The sequence below is a fragment of the Dasypus novemcinctus genome, chromosome 22 (genome assembly GCF_030445035.2).
Source record: "Dasypus novemcinctus isolate mDasNov1 chromosome 22, mDasNov1.1.hap2, whole genome shotgun sequence".
Classification (NCBI taxonomy): Eukaryota; Metazoa; Chordata; class Mammalia; order Cingulata; family Dasypodidae; genus Dasypus; species Dasypus novemcinctus.
In genome coordinates, this window is record NC_080694.1 from 22,410,942 (window position 1) to 22,438,691 (window position 27,750).

At 37.1% G+C, this 27,750-nt stretch overlaps 1 pseudogene; it reads right to left on the minus strand.

The window, feature by feature from the left end:
* Nucleotides 1-1,368: 1,368 nt before the first annotated feature.
* LOC131275277 (olfactory receptor 14A2-like) lies at nucleotides 1,369-9,916 on the minus strand (annotated as a pseudogene).
* Between the last annotated feature and the right edge of the window lie 17,834 nt (nucleotides 9,917-27,750).

Here is a 27,750-nt window from a genome sequence, read left to right on the forward strand (position 1 = left end):
GGACAGTGAAATCATTTGGTTTGACACTGTAATGGTGGATACATTACATTATGCACTTTTCAAAACCCATATAACTATATAATGCAAAGATTGATCCCTAATATAAATGATGGAATTAGTCAATAATAACAGTGTGCCAACAGTATTTCATCAACTATAACTAATAACCCATCATAGCAATGCATAGTACTAAGAATAAGAGAAGCCAATTATGCAGAACAAGTTGATGTATGGAAACTCTCTCTACTTTCTGAATATTTCTGTAATAATAAAAAAGCTCTAAAGATCTAATAAATACTATAACATACATTAAAGTAACATACCACAACAAAATACTTAGGAAACTTTTTTCTCTCCTTACAAAACTAATGCAATAATAAAGAATATATAAAATATAAAGCACAGAAAATAGTTCTGTCAAGATAGAGACAAAGAATCTCTAGATTACATAGAAAATAACTTTTTCACATTTTAAGTATCAGTTAATAAACCAAAGAAGAAATGTCATTAAAATTGGGTGATTTTTGCTATAACATCAAACTGTTTCATTGCTTCTTTTGCTTCTTTTAAGTCTCATATAATAATACAACACAAGGACATCAACACAAGGAGAGATAAAGGCTTTTCTGGATTCCAGGCAATGAAGACAAATAGGCACACACAGTTCCTTTCTGGAAATCTTAGTGACCTGGATGAGCACAATCTATCTTTGAGAACTTGTCTCAGAAGGACCTTCCTCTGTGATTTTACCTTTGCTGTAGGTTTTTGTTGAGTTTTGTATGTCTCTTGGCATACCTGTTTAGTGTCCCTTAGCCTACCACATTCTTTTTGCCTGCTTTTTTCTATACCTCATCACTACACAATCAAAAACTTCAGGAAATTCATGTATGACATTCATGTTGGGAGCTTAAATCCTTTTCATAGTACTATACTCATTGAACCAACTCAGTCATTTTTCATTCATAAAGTGAATAATATATTATTGATCTATGAATGAAATACATAAAATGAGTTTTAAAATATCAAAAATGTAAGCATCATGATAAACAGAACCACTTCTTTTAGGTACATATCACAGATATCACAGGAGAGATGCTTTTCATAGAAGAGCACAAATTAGATTATGACAACTATGTTTTATCCTCATGTACAGCAATTATCTGGTATTTGGAAAAACAATTTTAGCTCATGATGATTCATTTCTTCATGGCCAAACAAAAATATATCCACTGTTTCATCATCTCAAATCTTTCCAAATTTAAAATTAAGGTAATTTATGAAAAAACTGTCTGTGATGCATTAAGTCCCTATATAACTGACAGCCTCTTGGAATTATTAAATGCAGTGAGTCTCTCAATTGTATATTTTTTATAGCAACCTCATCAGTGCCTGTTTTCATGTCCTTGTTCCTTAAGCAGTAGATTACAGGGTTGAGGATTGGAGGAAACACAGTATAGAGTACATAAGGCAGGTTGTCAATAACTGAGGGTGTATTTGAAGATGGCTTGAGATAAACAAAAGAAGCAGTTATCATAAAAACTCTGAAAACTGTGAGGTGGGGGATGCATGTGGAGAAAGCTTTTGACTGACCTACTGTGGTGGGAATCTTCAGCACAGTGGAGAAAACATAAATATAAGAGATTACAATACAGATGAAGCAAGATATACCTAAAAACATATCAACCCCTATGCTTGCATAAACTACCACTTATGTTTCAGAGCAAGAAATACTTAACAATGAAGGAACATCACTTTAAAACTGTGGAATCAAATTGAAGCCACAGAAAGGCATTGAAAATACACCAGCTTTGTACACAACTCCAAAGAGTCCTCCAATTTTCCAGGAAGCACTTGCTATCAATTCACAAGTGCAGCCATTCATGTTGACTCTATAGGGCAAAGGATCATAGATGACTATGTAGCCGTCATAAGACATAGCTGTGAGAATACATATGTCATCTGCTGAGGATGTAGTCATTAAAAGTAGTTGGAATGCACACCCTAAAATGGAAATGGAACTCACATGAATCAGGCTGTTGGCAATGAACTTTGGGATTGGAACTGATAAAAAGAAGACATCCGAGGAAGACATGTTCTTTAGGAAGACATACATGCATGCATGGAGTTGCAGATCTAGGGTAATGAGGGTGATAATGAGTATGTTACTCATTAGAGCTACCAGATAAATCAGAAGGAAGAGCACGCCATGTATAACCTGCTGCTCTGGGACATCAGAAAATCATACCAAGAGGAATCCTGTCAGCAAAGTATATTGGCCATGCTAGTAGTTTCCGTTCACTTCCTGGCAAAGCAAGGTGATAGACAAAAAGCAAAATTAGTCTATACCACATAACAAGTATCATACTTATAGAAATATTACATTGAAAAAGAGACATACAATATCCTTTCTAACTTAAGTACTTCTTTAGATATACCTAAAAAACTCATACTTCAATTTTTAAAGGTAAAAACACTTCATAGGTAAACTGGGAAATTATTTAGCATTATTTACCAGCATTTCACCTGATGGTATAGCCTCAATCTCAATTTGCTAGAAGATGGATATAAATTAACTAAATAAATATATTTTCTAAACACAAGTGCATTTGTATCTCACTATGATTGAGATAGGCATCAAGTGCTTTTTATTTTGGAAAAATTATCCAAAATTCTATTGCTTTAAATTGCGATATTATCCCTACAACTCAATACAAAAAAAAAATAAATGTCATTATTCATATATTGTCATGATCATGAACTCCCACTTTTATTGAAAAATCATACCGAGGTAAATAAGTTATATTTTTCCTTATGGACAAAGATAAGTGGAGAAAAAAATTCTATGTTCAATCCTTATATTATCATGAAGTCATGAAATTAAAATATCTTGAAATTCTCATTTTGTATGTGAAGGAAATTATTGAATTATCTATCAAAATTCCACTTCCATTGAATGCCCTCAGTTATACTAGAGTCACATTGCATAGAGACTGCATCATAGTTGAATTTATCTATAAAACGTACTTGAGAGTTCACATGGCAAAATAATCTTCCCCATCCTACCTAGATTTTTTTTCCATCTGGTTATGCTTGTTGCAGTTAATTTTTAAAACACTACCAAATATCTTTTTCAGTGTTCAAAATAGTTTTACTAGATTTTTAGTTACTGATGCCAAATTACTGAGTTATTTATTGAAAAGATGGGAACTATCACTTATATACTAGACAATGACCTAAGTGGTTAAGTTAAACTATAAAGATTATTTCCTGAGAGATAGCATTATTTAGGGGACAATAAAGAGTATGTAAACCCACAAACAATCATGAGTTCAGGTAGTTACAGTTGCTATTAAAATAGTAAAAAATTGTGTTGGTGTAGAGATTAACTAGGTGCCTCTTTGAGATTGGGAATGAAAAGGGCTCTTTTTGGGAATGACTTAAAGTCTGAAGCATAAATGTAGAAAAAGAGCCTATAGGGCAAAGAACTGAGGAGATAATGCTTTAGGAAACACATGAAATTTACAGCTTGGAAAATAACAGTGAAAGTAATGGACACATGTATAAAATGTCAGCAAGCAGTATGTAGTGAACTTGGAGCATGTCTAGTATTGAAAGAATTCTGAAAATTGTTAAGGTTGGATAAATAAAGAAGTACCAACAGAAAAAAGAAGAGTGGAGAACTTGACAGTAAAGTTTCATTCTTTTTGGCCCCTGCATAAACTTTCTTTAGGAGCTACATGCTTTTTAAAAATGTTTAGAAACTGACAGTATTTTAAGCTTTTACTAACAGAAATTTGAAAATCATAACTTAAAATAATTCCGATTCTTCAATTACACAGTGGATTACTTATCAGATGTACTTCAAGAGAAAATTCCAGCAATTGCTCTAGAGGGTGGAAATTTTTCTACTCCAAAAAGTGTTTTATTTATTACTTGTGACTTTAAAGTAAAATGGAACATCTAGCTTCCTTTGGAACTATTTCTATTTTGTTTCTGATAAAGAACACAATGGACTCTGCTAACCTGGGACAGATTCTTCTCATTGACGCATCTTATATTGATGTGGTAACAGTCAATTGGCTTCCTTTTACTTCAAATATGATGTGAACTGGAAAGTTCTATAGTCAGATTAACTTCAGGAAATTATTAAGAAATACATTTAATCCCTTCAGAATTCCCAAAGAGGTTAATTCTTAAAAGTGTTCTCAATATTCTTGTTAACTATTTACCTCTTAAGAATGTTATCAATATAATTGTTGGTATTTTCAATAGGCAGAATTGTTCAAACCTCAGAACATATTCTGGAATTCACCTTAGAGGGTATGACCAGACTTCTATTACAGTAATAATGGAGTACTTAAATGTTCTCTTAATTTTACTTATTATGCAGTTTTACACTATACTATGGGTTAAAGGTTAGGAAGCATTAATAGAGGAAATATTTACTTGAGCATTTTGTTAAAAATGAAATTTCCTGTTAAATAATCTTAATGGCTTTGACTCAGAAGTCTAAGAATGTGCATTTATTCAATCACCTTGGTGTTTCAGATTCACCCCATGCTTTGAGAAACCATGCATAGAGCAGGAATCACCTAATATGAAAATTAAAATAAATTTAGAGTATAACCCCTCATGGTAAAGTGAATAAAGTGAAATAATTTTTCAATATGTAGTGTGAAAATTCAGAATTGTTTTTTTCCCATCTATATTAGGTAAACACTTTTTCTTGAATACTTCCAAAATATTTTTTATTGGGTATATAGTAGCAAAATTCTATTCATCTACTACATATTCCCAAGAAAATATTTTAATTAGTAAAGCTTGGTCTCTCTTTCATAGAGTTAAGGGCATGAATTTTAGTGTAGCAAATTTGATAAGATTTTTATAGTCACATATATGATCTGTAGGACCATGAGCATCTATTATTTTTTAAATAGTAAATGCTGTTTCATAAATATTAACCAAATTTAATATTGGAAAATAGAGAATCAGATATGAAAATAAGTTTGTATGAGTAATAATCAAGTATGCAGTTTTATTTTAGATCACACAAGCTTTTACTAAGATCAATCTGATGTAAAAATTTGAATTAAAATTAAAGTACTTAGCTATTGTGAGTAATAAAAAAGGTAATTCATTTAAAATGTTTACAACTATTTAGAAAAAATAGTTAAATTAATTGAGAAAACATCAGATTAATTCCAGAATGAATATCACAAATAAATATAGTTGTTCTTTAGTTTTGTAATGAAAGTATCTGTCTTGGTCATACTGCAGTAAGTAGATTATGTTATGGGAGTTTCTCTCATGAGACAGGTTCTGTGATATAAGTGTTAAAGCATCTCTCTTTTTAGACTCTCTTTTTTTCTTTTGAAAACATTTTTTTACTGAGAAATAAGTAATATGCAGAAAGATGCACAGATTTTAATTCTAGTCATACTAATAGCTACAATTGTTTCCCTTATTTTGAAAGAAGCTTTAGATTACATAAATGTTACATTGACAATATAGGGGATACCCATATACCCCACCCTACTCACACACTCTCTCAAATTAACAAGTGTAATTAGTGTGATTTATTTGTTACAGTTGATAAAAATACACTGAAGAATTGTTACTAACCATGGTCTATAGTTTACACTTTGGTTGCACTTTGAACTGCACAATTTTATAGGTTTTGACATGTTAGAAAGAAATCTTCTGGAAGAAAATAAGGCTCACTTGATTGTGAAGAAGAAAAGAATTTATTCTCAATCTTGCAAGAAAGGGTGCACAATCAGAAAATGTGGCTGGTGCCCCAAACAAAGAAAAATGACACAATTTATACCCCTCAGCCTACCATACAAGCCCTTCCTCTGTTTCTCCATAGACTGGATACTTCAGAGGTTACAGCCTATCTGAGAAGCTCTAAATTTCCCACACAAAAGTTTGATTAACCTCTTATCCCATACATTCCAACCATTTTAGCTTTTACCTGCTCCCCTTTGCCAAATAAGGAATGGAATTTAGTGCTGAATTGGCATTGATTTAGGTCTTTTTGGGCATCTTTTTTATTGCTTATAGGACTGGCTTAAGTTGGTTTCCTTTGTGCCTGCTTAACCTGGGAGTGGGAACCTAAAGCAGTAGGCTGCTAGGTTACATTAATCAATATTCCTTTATGTGAAAACTAAACTAATCTGCATTTCTTACAATTGCCCCTCTTTCTTTTAAACTCTTTTTAGTTTTCACATTTCCATTCTTCAAATTTTCTAAGCGCTATCTCACACATAATAATCTCCTTTTTTAAGGTGGTACAGATTGTTTTGCCTACACTGTATGGACATTTGTTTGGTTAGGGCAGATTCAATGAGTCTTTGAACTAGCTCTCAGGCACATGGAATGATACAGCATCTGACTGTGGTAAGCACCCCAGCTGAGATAATGAGGGAAGTTAAGATGGACAGTGCAATCCCTTTCCATTATCCAAGCCAAATTTCAAGCCATTCTGTGAGTGAATTACTAATGCCAGAATTCTCTAATTACTCAGAGAGGGCTGTTAGGCCTTGTAAAGCTTTAGTGATAGTTCCATCAGAGCGGTGTTATTGGGGTTGAATATATAGCAACTACCTCCAATCATAACACAGACACCCCCTTTCTCAGCCAGCATCATATCTAAGGCCATTCTATTTTCTCATGCCATTCTGCTAGTAGCATCTAATTGTTCTGCAATTCCCTTAACTGCATTCCTGATGTAATTAATAAATCTCTGTTGATTATAATAGGTATAATTAGTCCAGTCTACATTTTTATTAATGGTGACCCACCAGAAGAAGAATGACTCAAACCCAGCTGCTACCTGATTTCTAGCCTTACATTCATCTGGGACTCCTCGGGGAACTCCTATATTGTCTAAATAGATCCACTCATCAAAAGAACCAAGTAAATTTTTCTCTCTCCCTCCCTGGGATGATATTCTCACTTCTTTTTCAAATGCCAAGGTGAATGGGATAGCCAATTGGACCAGAGCACAGGTTCCGCCCCACTTCTCAGGCAGTACTGGTCAGAGAACACCCTTTCCACAGTACCACCACAGGTCTGCTTGAGGTCTGACCAAACTGGAGAAATTGTCAGTATGATCATTGCTTACATTCTACACTTGTGTACATGGGGCCGTAGTTCTAAGACCCTGGAATCCTTTTCCTTATCTACAGAGACAAGCAGAGTGATTCCCTGGGTTCAGCAGGGAGGCAGGTATGGCCTTGATGTTTCCATTTTTGACCGGTGGGAAGAGAGGACAACGTACTACAATATTCACCAGGAGTAGAATTTTGAAAGAGGAGTATCATGCACTTAAACTCCTTTTCATGCTTTTCCATACCGAGCAGAAAGGGTACAATAAGAGCTGTGGGAAGGCCTGTTGAACAAGTGTAACATTTGCTTTTGTTTAGACTCTGGACTATATATTTGATACACTCTACTCAGGCATTTGTGTCCCCATATCCATATTTCTATGGTTTGCTTTAAATACTCTGCCTTAAGTATCCTAACTATTTTGGAATCATTTTGAATTGAGCCAGCAAACCCTGATGTCTGAGGGATAACAAAGTAGAAGAAAAGGCCAGTATATAATTTTGAAGAAAGAGATCCTTCAACTCAAAGGAGAGGAGTTCTCCACACTTTCCAGTTAAGGGCAGACCAAAAAGCATTTCATAAGGAGAAGTTACCAGTTCCCTCCTAGGGGAGGTTCAGATTCTTAACAGAGCTATAGGTAAACATTTAACCCGTGGTAATTTGGTTTCTAAGAGCAACATAGAGAGATTTTTTTTTAAGGTTTTGTTCATTCTTTCCACTTTCCCTGATGATGGTGGGTGCCAGGGTGTATGGAAGTTCTACGTGACACCTAGACCCTTCATAATATTTTGCAACACTCTGGATGTAAAGTGACTACCATTGTCTGAATCTATGTTTTCTACTAACTCATATTGGGGAATGATTTGTTCAAGGATAATTTTGAAGCCCCTGATGCTATAGCTGAATCAAGAGGGTATGCTTCTACCCACCCTGTCAGGTGATCCACAATAAACAGAACATACTTTAGTAGACCTTCCTTACCTCTGCTATTGATCAATCCCCTTTCTTCCCTAATTTTTCCAAAGATGTGGACCACACCAAAGGCATATTTATAATTTGTGTAGACTGTGCCATCTTTTTCCTCTGACAATTTAAGGACTCGATTTAATGCATACAGCTCACAAGTTTGAGCTGACCAATCACTGGGCAGCTGGCCAGCTTCTTTCACCTCCCAAGTTAGCCCATCAACAACAGCATAGCCATTATGCCTTTTTCCTTCCAGGACTCTAGAAGACCCATCTATAAACAAATTTTCCCCTGAATGTAAGGAAAGATCCCCTAGGTCAGGCTGGACTCGGGTTTGATATTCAATTAAGTCTAAACAATCATGTTCAGGAGTTTCTACCTGGTTGGGATCTTTCCCAAGGAAAGAAGCTGGGTTCACACTATAATGAATTGTCAGTATTAAATCGTCTTTTTCCATTAGAATAGCCTCATATTTCAGAATTCGGGAATCTGTTAACCATCTTCCTGCTTTTTGAGACAAAATAGCCCTGACCTGATGAGGGGTGCTAACAACTAAGTCCCCTCCAAAGGTCAGTTTCCTGCTTTCTTCTACTAAGAGAGCAGTTGCTGCCATGGTCTGAACACACCCTGGCCATCCCCTGGAGACAGGATGCAGGATTCTGGAAAAGAAGGCCACGGGCTTCCTTTGGCCTCCCCAGATCTGGGTTAGGACTCCCAACTGTCCCCTTATCTACTGTAAGAAACAGATGGAAAGGTTTCTCGAGGGAGGGAAGGGCTAGAACAGGGACTTGCACCTATGCCCGTTTGAGCCCATTTAAGGCCTTTACTTCCTCCTCCTTCCATTCTAATGTGTCAGACTCCTCCTCCAACAGTTTTGGTATAACCCTTTGGTTTGGGATGCATAAGAATCTATCCATAATCTACAATATCCCACCAATCCCAAAAATCTTCTTAGTTCTCTTTTTGTCCAGGGAAGAGGTAATTCAGCAAAGGCCTGAATTCTTTCTGGATTTATCTTTCTCCTTCCCTCACTAATGAGATGACCTAAGTATTTGACTTCCTTTTCTACAAATTGTAGCTTACTTTTTGATACTCTTAGCCCTTGATCTCCCAAGAAATTCAATAAGCTCTCTGTAGTTCGGACCACTGTCTGCCTTTCTTCACCTGATAATAGCATATCATCTACATATTGTAAAAGGGAAGTTTCAGGTGGGACTGCAAATTTCTCCAATACTTTTTCCAGTTCCTGCCCAAAGAGGTTGGGGGATTCTGTGAAGCCTTGGGGTAAAACTGCCCACCTATATTGCTGTTTTCTTCCTGTAGAGGAATCCTCCCACTCAAAGGCAAACAAGTCTCTACTCTCTGGGTCAAGGGGACAGGCCCAAAAATCATCTTTTAGATCTATTACATTAAACCAGTTATGATGACAGGGGATCTTACTAAGGAGAGTGTTTGGATTTGGTACTACTGAGTGCCAAATCTTAATGATTTGATTAATGGCCCTTAGATCCTGTACCAACCTCCAACTACTGTCTGATTTCTGAATGGGCAAGATAGGAGAATTGAAGGGGGACATGCAGAGCTCCAAGAGTCCATCCCAAAGGAGGTCTTCAATGATGGGTTGAAGTCCCTGCTTCCCCTTAAAGGGAATGGGATATTTTCTTTGACAAATAATTTCCCCTTCCTTTTTCAATTTGATTTTAATAGAGGGCACCTGCAAACCCCCTCTATTCCCTTCTCTTACCCACACTTCCTCTCTGATACCTTTTTCATATTCTTCAGTGAGCATGGCTAAGACTACTTCTAACTGTCCATCCCTTACTTCCAAATCCAAACCCATGACTATTAAGTCCCTTCCCAACAAATTACTCCCGGCTTCTGGGATGTACAATAAACGGCTTAAAATTTGATTGCCTGCCCAACAAATATTAGTGGGAGAAAGAATGGGGACCTCAAATCCTTCTCCTTTTACCCCTGCGACTCTAAGGGAACTTCCAGAGAATTTGGTTCCTCTGGGGATATAAGTCACAGAGGATCGGGCTGTGCCAGTGTCCACAAGAAATGTGATTTCTTCCTGATATGGGCCCACCCTTAGATTTACTAAAGGCTCCCAGTGTGCTTTAAAAGGGAGGAGCCTCAGATACCCCTAATACTCAGAATTCATGAGGGGAACTATCTGACTCTCTTTCTTTAAACTGGGGCATTCCCTTTTGAAATGACCAGGCCTCCCACAGTGATAGCACCCTGCAGAGCCTTGCATTCTACTTGTCACCTTGTCTAAATAAGCCCATTTTGCACTTTATCTCTCCTCTGCCTGTTTGCTCCCTGGCTCATCTCCAGTCTTTTCCTAACCATTTGATTGACTGTGCTAATCATAACATTTGCTTTCTGTTTCTGCTTTTCCTCCTCTCTCCTTACAAACACTTTCTGGGACTCTCTCAATAACTTTTCCAATGGCTTATCCATCCATCCTTCTATTTTCTGAATCTTCTTCTGAATGTCAGGCCAAGACCTTTTCACATAGCTGACTTTTAACATTCCCTGAGCCACAGGATCATCAGGGTCCATCCCTGAGTATTTTCTCACTTGGTCCCTCAGTCACTGCAGGTAAACAGAAGGAGTTTCATCCTTCTCCTGGGCTACTTCAAAGGCCTTATTCAAGTTTTGAGATTTGAGTATGGTCAATTTGATCCTCTGCATAATGAGGTCTCTAAAATCTTTCATTTATGCTCTGTCCCCCAGGTCATTATTATCCCAATTAGGGTCTGTGTTTGGGAACTTCTGTCCTGCAGCCATTACCTCTTGTCCAGGCAGATGCTGCCTTTCCCACTTCTTCATAGCTGCCCTTCACACCATTCCTCTTTCTTCTCCTGTAAAGAGGATATTCAGTATGGACATAAGTTCAGGCCAGGTGTATCAACTAGGAACTAGGAATTGATCTACTTGTTCAGCCAGCCCCACTGGATCTTCCATTAGAGATTTCATCTCATTTTTGAAGTTTCTTAATTCAGTATTTGTCAGTGGGGCATTCACATAGCTAATCGCCCCTGGCCACATTGGTACTTCTCTCAGCAGATACAAAGGTTCAGTGGAGTTTTGTTCTTTCACTCTCTTCTCCTCAGATGATATGGGGAATGGAAAATTTTATCTTTCTTACACTGTTCCAATTCTTTCCTCAGCTGTTGGTGGGTTGTAACCAGTGGGGCTGTTGGCCCTGCTTTATTCCCCTGTTCCCCAGGGTTTACAATGGCCTCTGTTGGGCCCTCCAAGTCTAATGGCCCTTCTCCTGGGAGGGGAGGGGGAACATAAGGAGGAGGGAGATTAGACAGGGGGTTCCAGAGTTTAGTTTCCACAGCTTTTGTTTCTGTAGCCTTAGTTTCTGCAAGCTTAGTCTTGGTGCCTGGATTTTCCACTTTCATAGGATAGAAAGTGGCCCCCTTTCCCTTTAACCAGCACATGGCATAGGCAGACTCTTCTTTGGAGAAGGGTGTTTTTCCATTAACATACAGTACAAGGTCAGCACAAAGCCAATCCTCATCTGCTCCGTATTTTGGTCAGAATGCATCAGGCAGTAAAATACTTTCCTTGGTCCAGATACAACAGCAGTATTTAATTATTTTCTTCTTGTCTTTTCCCTTGGTCTGATCACTATTGGTCCATGATTTAACATCCTCTCTAGTGGACCATCTGGAGGAATGTCTCTGGGGGATCCTACAGATACCCCTTCCTCTTTTTCCCAGTTGACTGACTGCCTCTATTTTCCATTCTGAATCTTGTCTGGGTCTCTTTCATTTGAATGTTTTGCTTTGTCCATCTCCAGCTCTTTCCCTCACGGGAGAAAGGAAACATAAATTGGGACTCTGTACTCACTTTGCGTCATGTGTCACGTGTCTCATGCACACTCAGTGAACCTCAGACTCATCAGAATTCCTGACCACCAAGGTAATACTTAATAGCCTTTGTTCTTACCTCGGTCCATGCATGGAGTCACCTGGTCAACAAGAGGCAGATTTTCCCTTCCCTTTTTCTCATCCACAATCAGAAGATCTAAGTGTCTGTTCTCAGGTCTCCTGCCTGCCAGAGGTGAGGCCCCCACCAGTGGAGTCCAAGACCACTTAAACAGGCCGGCCACACCTCCCTGTCATTCACCACACAGTCCACTCTCTGAAGCCTCAGAATCCCAGGTGAGTCTCCAAAGCTGTTAGGAAGAAATCTTCAGGAAGAAAATAAGGCTCACCTGATTGTGGAGAAAAAAAGAATTTATTCTCAATTTTGCAAGAAGGGGTGCACAACTGCCTATAGGCCTGGCTTAAGCTGGTTTACTTTGTTCCTGCTTAACCCAGGAGTGGGAGATTGAGGCAGTAGGCTGCCAGGTTACATTAATCAATATTTTCTTCCTTTATGTGAAAACTAAACTAATCTTCATTTCTTACAGATGAAATGTATAATGGCCTGTATCCATCACTGCAAAATCATGTAGAACAATTCCAATATCTCCAATATGTCCCATGTTGCAAATATTTTACCTCTCCATCCCCTCAGAACCTATGGTGATCACTGTTTTTATATGAATATTATAAGTTTTTCCTTAGTAAAATATTAACATCTACTTTTGTCCATGGTTGCTTTTCCCCCTTATGTTTGTTCATTCCTCAATCTTGAGGATTTGGGGATGGTGACACCTGCTCTACTTCATATTGAGGTGTGGCTTAGCCCTTGTGGACCAGATGGAAGGAAATGTTTTGTTTGAACTTGTAGATACTCTTTCCTTTGGAGATTTGTGTTGTCCATCATCATCACCTTGTTACTTGTCCTGTGCAAGACAAATGAACTAGAGAATAGGGGGTTGATTTCAACTCATCTGAGATTCAGGGCTCCACCAGGATATGAACAGACCAAAGACTTAAGTCCCTGGCTCACATATTTTACAGGTTTAGTGCTAATTACAGGTTCAAGTAAAAGAGGTAGAAGTATCTAGTTTACAGAAATTTTAAATGAGCCTAACTTTGTTACAATGGGAAAATAGGTAGTCAGATATTTCGAGGTAAGCCCCACTGAATGGATGCTGATTTTATGGAGTTGTGTTTCTTGCCTGTAGTGTTAGGATATCTCTGCAGCCCGTGGGAGCACCTCTGTTTATGGTTTTCTTTACTGTGGCAGTTAGTGAGGTCAGCCTTAGACACACATAGTGTAATCTCTGGAATGACCTTCTAACTCACTTTGAAATCAATTAGACTTAAAATTTGTTTTTAGTTACTATTTCCCCCTTTTAGTCAAGGTCTTCTTCCAAATACATCACTACTTGGTGCTTGTTAATAATCCTTCAGTACCAGGAAGGCATATCTTCAGGAGTCATGTACCACACTGGAGAAAGGTAGTGAGTTTATATGCTGTCTGGCTTAGAGAAAGTATGCATTTAAGCTACAAGGAGGCTTTCAGGAGTTAACTCTTAGGCAATACATATAACTAAGCTAAGTTTCCAGTTGACAAGAAATGGTTCAAAAGTACAATCATCAGTATCAAGGGCCTGGCATAATGATCTGTCCTCCCATAGGCCCTGCCCATGTACTCTAGTGATTCTTGCCATTTAAGTAAAGAATGTAGCAGGACTCCCATGGATGGGAATTTAATATTCTTTTGGTTATTGTATGGGTCTCTACCCTCCAAGACAACAGCCCACGTCACTTAAACACATTCATAGTCTGTAGAGGCATGTCACAGGTGCACCTCTCCTGACACATCCCCCCACCACTGACACCCCACAGCAGTAATCCCCCCTACCACACTTGCACCTTTTCTGCAATCCAAAACCTCCCCAAAACAAAGCCATAATAATAAGAATTAAAGTATTATTAATTTGTATTGACCTCCCTTTAATGTCAGTCTTTTAAAATATTCCCTGAAATGTAGAAAATTCCTTAATTTAATACCACCTATATTTCTAGCCATGAGTTAAAATTAACCATTTAAAGTTCAAAACTCAATACTCTTCCCTATAAAACATAATACTTTTATCTTAAGGTTTTGTCCCCCCTGAGGGCCAAAATAACACCTGTTATCTGAGTCTTATTCCTGTATATTTATCTATCAGATCTCTAGAGATTAAAACAAAATATTTAAGAACTGAAGGTAAAGTTTTGGGAATGAGGAATATAATAGAGGTCATGATCCTGGAAAATCCCTATGAAGAAATCACTTTCATATTTTGATATGCTGCAGCATTATTCAGGTTCTAGGAATTGAAGGTACTTGATTCAAAATGTTAGAATCTCATTATTTCATCAAATCTAGTTCAATGCATTCTTTTATTTTCATAGATATCCCAAGGGTATCAGAAAGTCTAGGAAGAGAGCCTTAACCACTACTCTAATAGGAACACACCTATACTCTAGGAAGCAGACTCACATTAAATTATGAGCGTGTTGACCTGATATTAAATGAGAAAATATAATTTGCAATCATTGCATTTTGTTGTTGTAGAAGTTGAAAGAGGTTCAATTATTTGCATGTGGAAAGGCCAAGACTCAGGAATGATTTTGAGAAGGAAAAATGGCTTATTGATGGCCGGCCAGACTCAGGAGCTTTCTGTTTCAAACCCAAGCCCTGAACAAGATTGTCAAGTTCTTTTTATACAGGGTGGGGGTCAAATGGTGCTTTTATCAAAGAAAACTACTTTCTTTGTTAGTTAAGCCTTTGCCTGAGTACCAGATAGGTTTTGAATTAACATATTGCCCACATTTCAGGTGAGCTTGAATTAGCATCTTGCCCACATTCTGTCTGGATGCAACCTCGGATACACATTTAGTCCTACATCCTTTCTGAACATTCAAAGCCCATATCACTTAACCAGATTTCTAGAGACCAGGCACACTTGGGTACAGAATTAGATGATTTTAAATTTATGCACAGGCTATATTATACTTCCCATTCGAGGCCAAGTCCAAGTTCCCTTAAGTTTTGGCATCACCACCATCAGCGTTTCCCTGGTCTGACTAGTATGTATATAGAGTTTGCATTGCTAAATGGCCTCCCAGTGATGTGGGCTCTGAGTGGGAGGCTCTTTGTCTCTTCAGAGATAACCTTAACCTAAACTGTCTGTCCTGACTTGTGGGTGTGGAATGGTAAGAGGCTGCAGTCCTGCCCTTTGTGACCATGGCAATGACTCCAGTCCCAGGAAACAGTTTAACAATGCAAAGTCTATAAACGTCAAATATTCAGGGTAAATGCAAACCAAATGTGCTAAAAGCTTATCTAGAATGTATGAAGTCCATGCTAAAAGCTTACCTAGGATGGTGGAAGATATATGCTAATTCAAACCTATTGAGCACTGAAACAAAAGAACATTTGGCCTTTCCTCTCTGTACAAAAGGAACTCAAAAATCTTGTTCAGGGCTCGGGTTTGAAATAGAAAGCTTATGAGTCTGGCCAGCCATCAGTAAACCACTTTTCCTTCTTGAAATCATTCCTGAGTCCTGGCCTTTCTATATGCAAATAATTGAGCCTAGTATCAAATTCTACAGCATTTTTGGGGGCTCTCCCAGGATTGCAAATGAAGGCCAGAGATGGTAGCATTTTGCTGCCCCTTCCAAATCCCTGAAGCTGGGAGGACTTGGGTGAACCCCAAATCTGGGTGCCCCTGGATTAAGTTTAATCCAGAAAAGATGTGAGCCCCACCAGAATCTTCCTGACAAAAATCGAGGGCAATGGAGGGTCTGAAGATAAAGATTCTGGGAATGAAAAAGAACTCTGAACATGGAAGAAGGTAACACTTTCCGGGTGAGCAGAGTCTGAAGAACCCTAGCCTTAATTGCGAGGAAGGGAGCCTGATCACTTCCAGAGAAAACCGCAGTAGGCCCAGAAAATTGGGGGGAAGCCATTCTCTCTAGGTCTGGAAAAAGGAGAAAAATAGGGGAAAAGCCTGGTGTTTTGGGTTTGTCTAACTGCATGCTAGAATCTGGTACTGGTCTTATATCCATTGAAGGAATGGAGGCCTGATTATAATAGGAAGGGCTATTTATAGGTGCAAGTCCTAATGTCCTGGAAATTGGTCTGGATTTTTTAAAAAACTTGGTTACAGGAAAATGGATCAGCTTTTCTGATGAAGCTTGGTCTGGGTGTAAAGTTAAAGTGAAAAAGGTCTAGCTGGAATCTTTTGTTATGGTGCTGAATTGTGAATGAATTGTCTTTATACCAGATGTTAATGATAAGTGTTCTCTCTAAGGTTTGTGATGGCTGTGGGGGCAGCCATACTGGAAAAATATATGTATAAAGAACTGGTGGGTCAGATTAGTGACCTTTGTGCTTCTGTCTGTGTCAGCTCAATGCTAGTGTTGGAGTTGTGCAGTTATGTAAAGTAGAATATAGTTGAGCTGGAACCCTCCCTTACCATTGGCAAGGGGGTGAATTGATTATGGGGCAAAACTGTGGAGTCTGGATGTTTGCACATGCTCTGCTGCCTCATCTATGGTCTGCCCCTTTGCTGGGGAGGTTGTGTCTGTGCCATGTACCTGGGTTTGTTGGGGCTGTCCCAGTCAGCGTGGCTGGGTCCCAGGGAGGGGTGCCAAATTTGAGTCAATTCTGTCTGTCCATTTTGGCAGAAAGCTGAAAAGGGGGGAGCAGCTTGCCCCTTTCCAGTGCGTCCACACCTTCTATTCATAAGCCATATTTCTATCTGATTGTTGTGCACACGACTGCCTGGAAGGAGGAAGGTGAAGGGGATGAAAAGCAAAATCAAAATAAATGCTGTAAAGTTCCCTCCCTAGGGTGTAAAAGCCCAGAATACATTTGCATTCTGCCCAGGTTCTTTACTTTTCCAAATCGCTTCTCTGTAAGACTGTAGAAATACTTTGAAATGTTTTAAAACTGTAAACTCATCTGAAGAAAGGAGGCTATCACTTGAAACAATACACCTCTAATCACTTGATAGCCTTTTCAATGGCCTTACTGAGAACTTCAGGGTTGTGAGTCTACAGAGAAAAAAGAAGAAAAAAAAGGAATGAAATGCCACTTTGAAATCTATGTTTGGCTTTTTTCAGTTGCTGGCACCTAAGAATTCATGGTAAAAAGGTAAAAATGTAGTTTAAAATGAATCTTTAAATGCCAATACTCTCTTGCTGGTGAATTAAATGCATAACTTGCAGATGAGAATTTGTTCCATTACTGAAAAAAGGCAGGACTTCACAGAATTGTTACTAATAAAATTCTTGTAGCTTAATTAATAGAGGTATCCAATTCACCTCAAGGTTAAAAAAATTAATAAAAACTGTAACTAAGAGTTAAAATCATTTATAAATGCATTCATATTATAAAGCAGTGGGAAGATAATAGCTGAAATAACTGGGTAAATTTAGCCTGAAACTATTATTGTAAGTGTAAATTCTAAACTAACCTTTCCTTCGTTTATGGTTACTTCAAGCCTAACCTCACCCTTTGCCTTTGTCTATGGTTATTTCATAATAGCTTCTGCCCCTGCAGTCCAGAGAAGAGCTGGGACATCCCTGTCTCCTGTCCTGGTATTAATAACCCTGCTTTCTCTCATGAATCCAAGTGTAAACTAAATTGCTGCCTGTTGGAATTCTTAGCCCATAGGGCTAAACGACCACTGGAGTTTTTATTATCTCCAAGGACTGGGTGGAATAAAGGCAGTCTCCTGCTTTAACTGTCAGTATTCCTAAGAGTGGCAATTCATGAGAGAAACCAGTCTGTCTCCCTGAGGCTTCAAGAATTAATCTTGTTGCTTATCTAAAATTCTGCTAAATTTAAGGTAAAATATAAAGTTCTGAAACAAAAAAGAATTGTGTTAAAACACTGGGAGCATTTTGGTTACAATCCATTAGTTAAGAAACAAAATTCTTGTGTAAAACTGCATGGACATAGTGTAAAACTGCACAGTAATAGTGCAAATTAAGAAAAGTTTCAGCACTCTTTGAAATGTTTTGCAGTAACATTTATTTTGTAAAAAGTGGAAGTTTTAAGTATCTAAAGTTATGTTTTTGTGTCAAACTATTCCTGTCTGCCTATTTGCTCAAATTGTTGAGGTAAATATACAGTTATATAAGTAATATATATTTATGGACCCCAAATTAAGCTAAACAGTATATAAAATAATGCAAATTATAAGTAACATTAATGAGTTGTGTTTCTGTGTCTAACTATTTGTGTCTACCATTTGCTCGGTGTATGTCTTCATATATCAGGATGATAGTGTCCAATTAACAAGTGAGAATTCTTAAAAGAGCTCTATTCAAATTGTTAAAAATTAAATATGCAGTTATATATGTGAATAAATATTCTTGGAACCCAAATTAGACTAAGCAGGCTGAAAAAGTCATATAAAAATCTGATCATAGAAACTATTGGGAAAGGACCTCCTCTTTGCAAGAGCTTTAAAGGCAAGACTAGGTGTGGCAGATTAAAACTATCTACTAGGCTAAGGAATTAAGAATCAGTTTGCCCTGTAATTTCCCAGTTTAAACCTTTGTCAGTGATAAAATGCGAAAAACAAAGATTAGGTTAGTTTTCACATAAACGAAGAAAATATTGATTAATGTAACCTGGCAGCCTACTGCCTCAGTCTCCCACTCCCAGGTTAAACAGCAACAAAAGAAACCAGCTTAAGCCAGCCCTATAGGCAATAAAAGGATGCCCAAGAAAGAGCTAAGTCAATACCAATTCAGCACTAAATTCCATTCCTTATTTGACAAAGGAGAGCAAGTAAAACTAACATGGTTGGAATGTGATGGAGGAAGTGATTAAATCACAAACTTTTGTGTGGGAAAGTTAGATCTTCTCGGATAGGCTGTAACTTCTGTAGTATCCAATCTATGGAGAAACAGAGGAAGGGCTTGTGTGCTAGGCTTAGGAGTGTAAATTGTGTCATTCTTCTTTGTTTGAGGTGCCAGCCATGTTTTCTAGTTGTGTGACCCTTTTTGCAAGATTGAGAATAAATTCTTTTTCCTCCATAATTGGGTGAGCCTTATTTTCTTCCAGAAGAACATTTCTTTCCAACAAAATAAAGGTAATTAGTGGCTCTGTTGACAAATTTCAGTAAGTAAAGTCCATAAAAACTATGGAGAGATCTTTCCTGAATTATAATTAAACAAATTAAGTTATTGTGTAATGTGTTTTGAAACCTGGTAGTCAGTATGCTTTTAAAAATTACTCATTTTCATAACTTAAAGTTTAGCTTCCTGTAAAGATGTAATTGCCCCGGCCAGCAGGGCATGGGACGGGGTCTCATGGTTGCGTGGAGGAGAATGGTGAGACAGGAGACGCGAGGAATGACAGCGAGACAGGGTGAGGATCAAGCTGTAAAATTTTATTGTGAGAACAAAGCATTTATACTCTTGGGGAGGGGAGGGGTGGTGGGAGAGGGGGTAGGGGCTAGGGATTGGTAGCTGCTGTTGCTAGGGTGGAGGGCAGACTTCAGTTTCGCACCTTGCGCCTGCATACTACCTTATCAGCCTGGGCAGTGGCGGGAAACGGAGAACAAAGGAGTGGGGAGGAAGAATAAAGAAGTGGGCTCCGCTCTGGCGGCCATGTTACTGGCATTGCTGAACTCAGTGTATACTCGTATTGACTGCTCCCAACATAAAGATAAAAAGAGAACATTCCTTGCAAAAACTGTAATGGTTTCATGTTTATTTAGATTGAGTGTAATCTCCCATAGTTAACTTATAAACTAAATTAACATTATATGTACAAAATCTTTACAATAATAAAACTTGTAAGTTCATGTTAATGAAATTATGCTAAAGAAAATAGATTGTAAATATGCTCTCTTAAAGAAATAAAGTAAATTTCTTTGGTTAGCAATGTAATTTAATAAGTTTATTTAAACATAAGGTAACTAGTCAATGTGGTTGTAGTCAATTATAAAGAGTTTGTAAAACATCTTCCAAACTGAAAACTTTTAAATAGTTCTAGTTCTAGATGTCATTGCTAACTAAAAACTTGGATTGGTATTGGTTGCAAAAAATAACTTCGTGGTACTAAAACCTGTCTGAAGGCCACCGCAAGGTGCATATTTAAGTAAATGGTAATAAAAAGTTATCTTGATTCTATTGGAATCTTCTGTTTTCATTTTAACAATAAGAAATAGTTTTTTCCCTCTATTACTAAAGTAAAATACCTACTATTATCTTAATGATAAAATTGTATAAGTAAACAGTCATTTGATATATGATGTGTTGCATTAAATTGTTTAATATATATAAACAAGGAATAAACTTCAACATTGTAAAACTCTTTTGTGCATTCAAACCAGGCCTTAAATACATTACAGGTTGCCTCTCCATGTGAGTTCTTCACTAGGCTGGTCACTGACCTCTCAATTAGAAATATTTGCTATATCAGCCTCTGGTTCTGCTCCTGAAATCAATGGAAACTATGTTGCAGTTTCAAGCTCCTGCAGCAGCCAATGATAACTCGGTATAGCCAAATGTACAATGGATATCACCTCCAGACTGGCACTGTTCCATAGTGCCAGAGAGCACTATGCACCAGGCTGGTAGAATACTGGAAACTCTCTAAGATCAATGATGCTGCAACTTGCTCACTGTGAAGAACATGCTAAGTGGAGCCATGATTCCAGGATACTTAAGTAAAACGTGAACACAATTGGCATTATGGCCTGCTTCTATGGAGAGATAACATGTAAGGTATTACAATCCTGAAATTTAAAACTCTTAATTACAACTCAGAATATTAATACATTAATTAATATTAAAGTGCTGTACTTTTATCCTGTACTAAATATATGCCTAATAATTACAACGTTATCTTTTCTATTCAGGATCAGGTACAGCAGTATATTAGACATGTTAAATTCCTGGTAACTTTATTTTCTAAATAATTAATAAACATGTCTATAAAATAAGGCAATGACCTTAGCCAGGCTCAGCCAACTTACTATTCTAGTGTACTCTACTGTGTAGCAAAAATGAAGCTTGCTTGCTTGCTAATAATGGGTCACCTATTAAAGTCAAAATTATCACAAATTGTACAATTAAAACTGAAATGTAAAAAAAAAAAAAACTTTATTCTGTAGTTCTGATCCACTCCCACAACTAAAAACTAAGAAAATTTCCATCTTAGTGCACTAATCCTGAATGAAACCAACTGTCCAAAAGGTGCCAGTTCATCAGGAGCATCTAACAGAACACATGAGTGCCAATTATTAAACAGCCTGAAATGCATCTTCAAAATAAAGCTAAGTATCTATTGCAATTTCTCCCTAAAAATACCTTAGAGAAAAAATATATATATACTGTTCCCACCAGCTTTTAAAAGGGGTGCCATCTTTAAAAGCACCTAACCTTGTCTACCTCTGTAATCCAATGTCTTCTTTTAAAACCAGATATTCCAAAATTTTAATTAAGTTTGTTTCTTTCAGAGTGAACATCTTATTAACCATATGAAAACTTCATCCAACTTCATACAGAATGCCAGATCCATCTTCCTCCAGTTAAAATAAATAGAGTTTTATACCTTGTTAGGCAATGACTACAGCCCATGGCCAGCAGGAAGCAGTTACAGAAAAGAGATCATCTCCCTTCAGCACCCCTTTAAGATTAAAGGTGTAAACTCTTTAAGGGTAAAACAAAATTAATAGATGGATCTGGAGCCTGACTGAAAATCTACGTGGGCACTGGTAGCCCTGGGATGACTGCAGGGGAGCCCCCATCCCAGAACTCTACTGTCCAGAGTGAAAACTTATAAACTTCTGGGAACAGGCTACTGGATGCTACACTGAAAATTGGTAAGTAAAGTAATCAATCAAAACAACAAACAGCCATCCACCTCATAGCTCCAACAAAAATTATGTGAAAGCTTAGCAAGTTAAACTTGGCATAAGGGGGGAATGATGTGGGCTATGGGTGGGAGGCTCTTTGTCTCTTTGGAGATAACCTTAACCTAAGCTGTCTGTCCTAACTTGTGGGTGTGGGATGGTGAGAGGCTTCAGCCCTGCCCTTGGTAACTATGGCAATGACTCCAGCCCCAGGAAACAGTTTATCAATGCAAACTCTATAAACTTTAAATATTCAAGGAAAATGCAAACCAAATGTGCTAAAAGCTTATCTAGAATGTATGAAGTCCATGCTAAAAACTTACCTAGGATATGGAAGATATATATGCTAATTCAAACCAATTGAGAACTGAAACAAAAAGGACCATTTGGCCTTTCCTTTCTGTATAAAAGAGACTCAAAAATCTTGTTTGGGGCTCAGGTTTGAAACAGAAAGCTCCTGAGTCCAGCTGGCCATCAATAAACCATTTTTCCATCTCAAAATCATTCCTGAGTCCTGGCCTTTCTATATGCAAATAATTGAACATTTCTTAAATTCTACAACATTTTGAAATAAAAAGATACTTTTCAGGACCTGACTTAGAGAAAGCAGATTTGAACATTATGTTCCTTTAAAAGTGATGAGACTTGCTTCTTAAAAAAATAAGAAAATGATAAGGTTAAACTGCAAGAATCTATTCTGATAAAACAGGCCTTTTTTGTGTACTGATTATTCAGAAGAAAAACTCTTTATAAACTTTTACTAAAACAGACCAATGACTTGAGAAACTTTGAGAAAGAACTAAATTTTAACTTTGCATCAATATTCTATTTGATACTAAAGCTTTTAAAACTTTATAGATAGACTCATCAAATCTTACTCAACTTTAACAATAAAAATTCCTTTTCCATGAACCTTCTGCACATTTGGTATTCATTCAGGCTTTGTCCCACAGTTTGCTCTTTCTAATAACCAATTATTTTATCTTAGGACAACCTTATTTTCTGTTTCTTTAATAATAAAATCACATTCCGTACATCCTATATACATAAGTTACCAAAATGATTTTGGAAACTGTCTCCAAGCAAACTTCTTACAACATACAATTACCATTAACACTAAACAAACTTTTAAAAATAATGATTTAGTTTGGTTATATGCAAAAATAACTTTATTTTAAATACCTAGTAGTATGCAATACTAGAAACAGTCTTTAGAAACAAGTTGGCAGGGGAGGCTGGCTGCCAACAAGTTTTCCTGTTAAAAAATTACTTTTCGTTATTATTGTCAATTCAGTTTCTGTTTAATAATGACTTCTTGAAGTTAGCCATGTAAACACTTTAATTCAAACAATGCTTCCAAAAACTTCTTATAATTATTTATAACCATATAGACTATAATTATATTATTTTAAGACAAATTTCACCTTCACAGAATACATTTCCTTACTTAACATTACCATAATACCTTCTATAATTTGCCATATGCATTCAAGTCCTGTCTTGCATATGTTCATTCTGGTTTTATGAAAACTAGCCATCTTATTTTAGGACAAAACACACTTTATTTGAACAGCTTATTAAATTTCAGTCAGCACTCCAACAAACTTTTTACTTTCTTTAATATTCTTTTAAGTTTTACATCCTTCATTTTATCCTGTGAAGAAAAATAACTATTAATTTCAATTTAGGCAAGAACTATTCTTTATGAAGACTCATAGTAATTTCATTAATCAAGACTTACAATTTTTATCATTGTAGAGATCTCATTAACATTTAAACTTATGTATTAATGTAAGCATTTATGTAATTTTTGGCCATTTGAATAGAGCTCTTTTAGAAATATTTATTTATTAATTTATATTACCATGTATCAAAATATATGCTTACATTGAACAAACAAACAAAAAAACAATTACAACACAGCAACAGAAACATAAAGTTTACTACTTGACTCACAATTCTTACTTTCCTGGTATTGTTGTTTTTTAAGCTCTCCATCATTTCACAGCTTAGATTTTACTGCTTTTAACATTTCTTCTAGAATCCATGTTGCCTGTAACATGCAAACTTGTTCTTGGAAACACTTTTATTAGTAATCAGCAACCAGTTAGAATAACTTGAGCAGCATAAATGCAGTTAAGCTTTTATTTAGCAGTTTAGACAGACAGTTAACACTCATTTTTTTTTATTACTACTCTTTAAGACTACACTAAGACTTGAAGTTCAGGAGTAAGGTATTGGTTGAAAACCAAAAATTCCTTTTAACAACTTGCTAAAAGTTATGTACTAATTTTATTAATTTGGCCAAATAGGCCCAATCAGAATCAGAATGGAAACAAAAGAGAACACCAATGTTGCCATGTTTTCATCCTCTTCCAGAGGTTTAATTCTATTACCCCCAGTAGCCCACAGCCATATTATCATGTAGGCAGCAGGGGGTTTGCACAGTGGCTACGAGAATATTTTCCTTATCTTAGTTAATGCTTTAACAGAGAGTTTTCTAAAAAGCATGATTTTACTAACAAGGGCCTTTTGCCTGTATGGGACATTGTATTTGTGACTTAACCTCTCATTGTACAAGTGGCTCAATATGATTTCCCTTCCATTCTGACCTTCAAGATGCCCTGTTGTAAAGCTGACAACTTTGGCTGAGATTCTCTGGGTGTGGGAGAGGGAGGAGTTGCCAGTGGGGGGGGGGGAGTAACTTTCTAAAGTCAATTAATGAAGGATCTGAAGGCAAAACAACTTTAGATTTAGTATCAAAACATTTAATAATAGTCCAAGTGGGTCAAATAGTAAGATGGAGCAAAACACCTTGTACATGGAATTTTTTAACTCTTTTTTATGCTCTTTCCTAATCACCTAATTCTAAACTTATTGCTGGGAACTATGAGCAATATTGTTCTATATTCTCTAAGAGTTCTAAAATATGAGACCCACTGGCCTCAGCTCCTCTTGCCTTGAGGCGTTGATTTCAAGGCGACAGACATATGGGTGAACTGTCTCCATTTCCCATCATAACCCTGCTAAAATACCTGAGAATGTCCTTACTCACCAAGGACTTGGAAGGCCTTCTAAACAATTCAGGGTTCTGCAAAATTACAACACCTTTAGTTTCACTCGAAGCAATTCTTCTTCCCCTTGAGTCTGTGTTTGGATGCCAGTTGCTGAGACCAGCTCAGCAATAGGTTTGCATGAAGGAAAGGTGGTGCAGAACTGAAGAAATAAAAGGAGAGAAAGAAAGACACAAGAGAGAAAATAAAGATGGGACCAGGGTACTCAACAGCTTCTGGAACTGAGAGCCTTAACCCTAGTTTCCACATCATATTTATCAGAAATTACAAAGCAGTAGTTATCTATGTTTATTTTCAAGACTGCTTGTTATTAAAGCTGTAGCACCTGCAATGCTAGGGAGCAGGCCGTAACGAAGTTCAAACATCTCCACATGCAAACAATTTTCGTGCTAATCAGAGAGTGTTCTGTCTAGTCAAGGCCAGCGTTCCTAAACCTGCACTTCTTATCAGCATTATGGAAATGCTTCAAATTCAAGCCAGGTTCCCACATTCAAATTCAGGCTATTTTCCCACACAATCTCTTTCATCATTTTGGCACATTCATTGCATTTGATGAATACATTTTGGCGCACTGCTGCACTGCATGGATTATAGTTTACATGGTAGTTTACACTCTCTCCCAGTACATTCAGTGGGTAATGGCAGGATATATAATATCCAGCATCTGTCCCTGCAATATCATTTAGGACAACCCCATGTCCCAAAAATGCCCCCACATCACATCTCTTCTTCCCTCTCTCTGCCCTCAGCAACTACCATGGTCTCTTTCTCCATATCAGTGCAACAATTTCTTCCTTTGCTAGTCACAATATTTCTGTAGTAGAATATTAGTAGAATCTAATTCGTATTTTATTCCTCCATAATGTGGACCTTCAGAATGTGATGTCCATTCCACCTCTAAATTGGGAGAGGGCTTAGATCCCACAGGGTTGATGGATGCAGTTCTCCTGTTGGCAGTTGTAGACACTCTCAGTTCCCTTCTATTGTGGTGACCACATTCATCTCCCTGTTAGCTGACCTAAGTAAGTCCAATGAACCATAAATTTGGAGTTGCAACTGTACTGATTCTCAGGGCCCAGCTGGCACATGGACAGTCAGAGATTCAAGTGTCCTGAGTATACACTAACCCCAGTGCCAACCACAGGTTTGGTAAAAGTGACAGAAGAAGAGGCATGTGTGGAAAGGTCACATCTGAGTCCAATTTCATCACACTCAGGAACACAAATTCTATATGGAACTATTGTGATTAGTATTGGAAGAAATTGTAGCATTGATGTGGAGAAAGTGGCCATGGTAGCTGCTGAGGGTAGGGAGAGGGAAGAAGAGATATGAGGTGGGGGCATTTTCAGGACCTGGAGTTGTCCTGGGTGGTACTGCAGGGACAAATGCTGGACATTGTAAGTTCTGCCGAGGTCCACTGGGTAGACTGGGGGAAAGTATAAACTAAAATTAAACCACTGTTCATATGGTACAGTAGTGCTCCAAAATGTATTCACCAAATGCAATGAATATGTCATGATGATGAAAGAGCTTGTTGATGTAGGAGGAGTGGGGTCAGTGGGGTGGAGGGTATATGGGGACCTCATATATTTTTTTAAAGTAATATTAAAAAAATAAAGAAGAAAAGAAAAAGAATGATTCTCAGACTTAGAAATTGAATGTAGTATTCCATGCAAGTTTGCTGAACTGTAGAGTACCTGTGACTCATGTTTTCTCCCAATTTCTCCTTATGATAATAAAAATGTTTATCCTTTGTTTGTTTATATGTGTATTGGAAGAAGAAACATTGTTTTTACACCACATAAACTGATCAAAAGAAAAAAAAATCTTATGATATCTCTATAGATGCAGAAAAACTTTTCAACAAAATACAACACCCTGAAGTGATTATTTTGAAGTGACAAAAACACTTCAAAAGATAGGAATAAAAGGAGATCTCCTCAAAATGTTAAAGGGTATAAATGAAAAACCCACAGCTAACATCATATTCAATTGTGAAATCCAAAAAGCTTTCCCTCTGTAATCTGTAACAAGACATGGATGCCCACTGTTACCACTCATATTTAACATTGTGTTAGAAGTACTTGTGGGAGAACTTAGGCAAGGAAAAGATATAAAAGGCATTCAAAGTAGAAACGAAGAAGTAAAAATTCAATTATTTGTAGATGAAATGATCGCCTATGTTGAAAGTCCTGAGAAAACTGCAACAAAGCTTCTAGAGCTTACATATGAGTTCAGTAAAGGAGCAGTTTATAAGATTAATGTGCAAAAATCAGTAACAATTCTGTACACAATAAAGATCAATCTGAGGTGGAAATGAAGAAAAATCCCATTAACAACAGCAATTAAAAGCATCAAATACCTAGGAATAAATTTAACTAAAGAGATAAATGACTTCTATACAGTAAATTGCACAACGGAGTTACAGCAAATCAAAGAAGACCTAAATAAATGTAAAATATTCACTGTTCATGGATTGGAATATTAACATCATTAAGATGTCTATCCTACCCAAACTGATTTACAGATTTAACACAATCCTAATAAAAATTACTACAGTATATTTTAGTAAATGGAAAAGTTAACTATAAAATTTATTTGGAAAGGCAAGAGAACCAGAATAGCAAAAGACATTTGTAAAGAAAAAAGTTATTGGAGGAATCACACCACCTGACTTTAAAAATTGCTGCAAAGATATGCATGTTTTGGCTATGCATGGTATTGACACAAGGATAGACATATTGACCAATGGAACTAAAGTGAGAAATCTGATATAGACCCTTACATATAGAGTCAACTGATATTCAACAA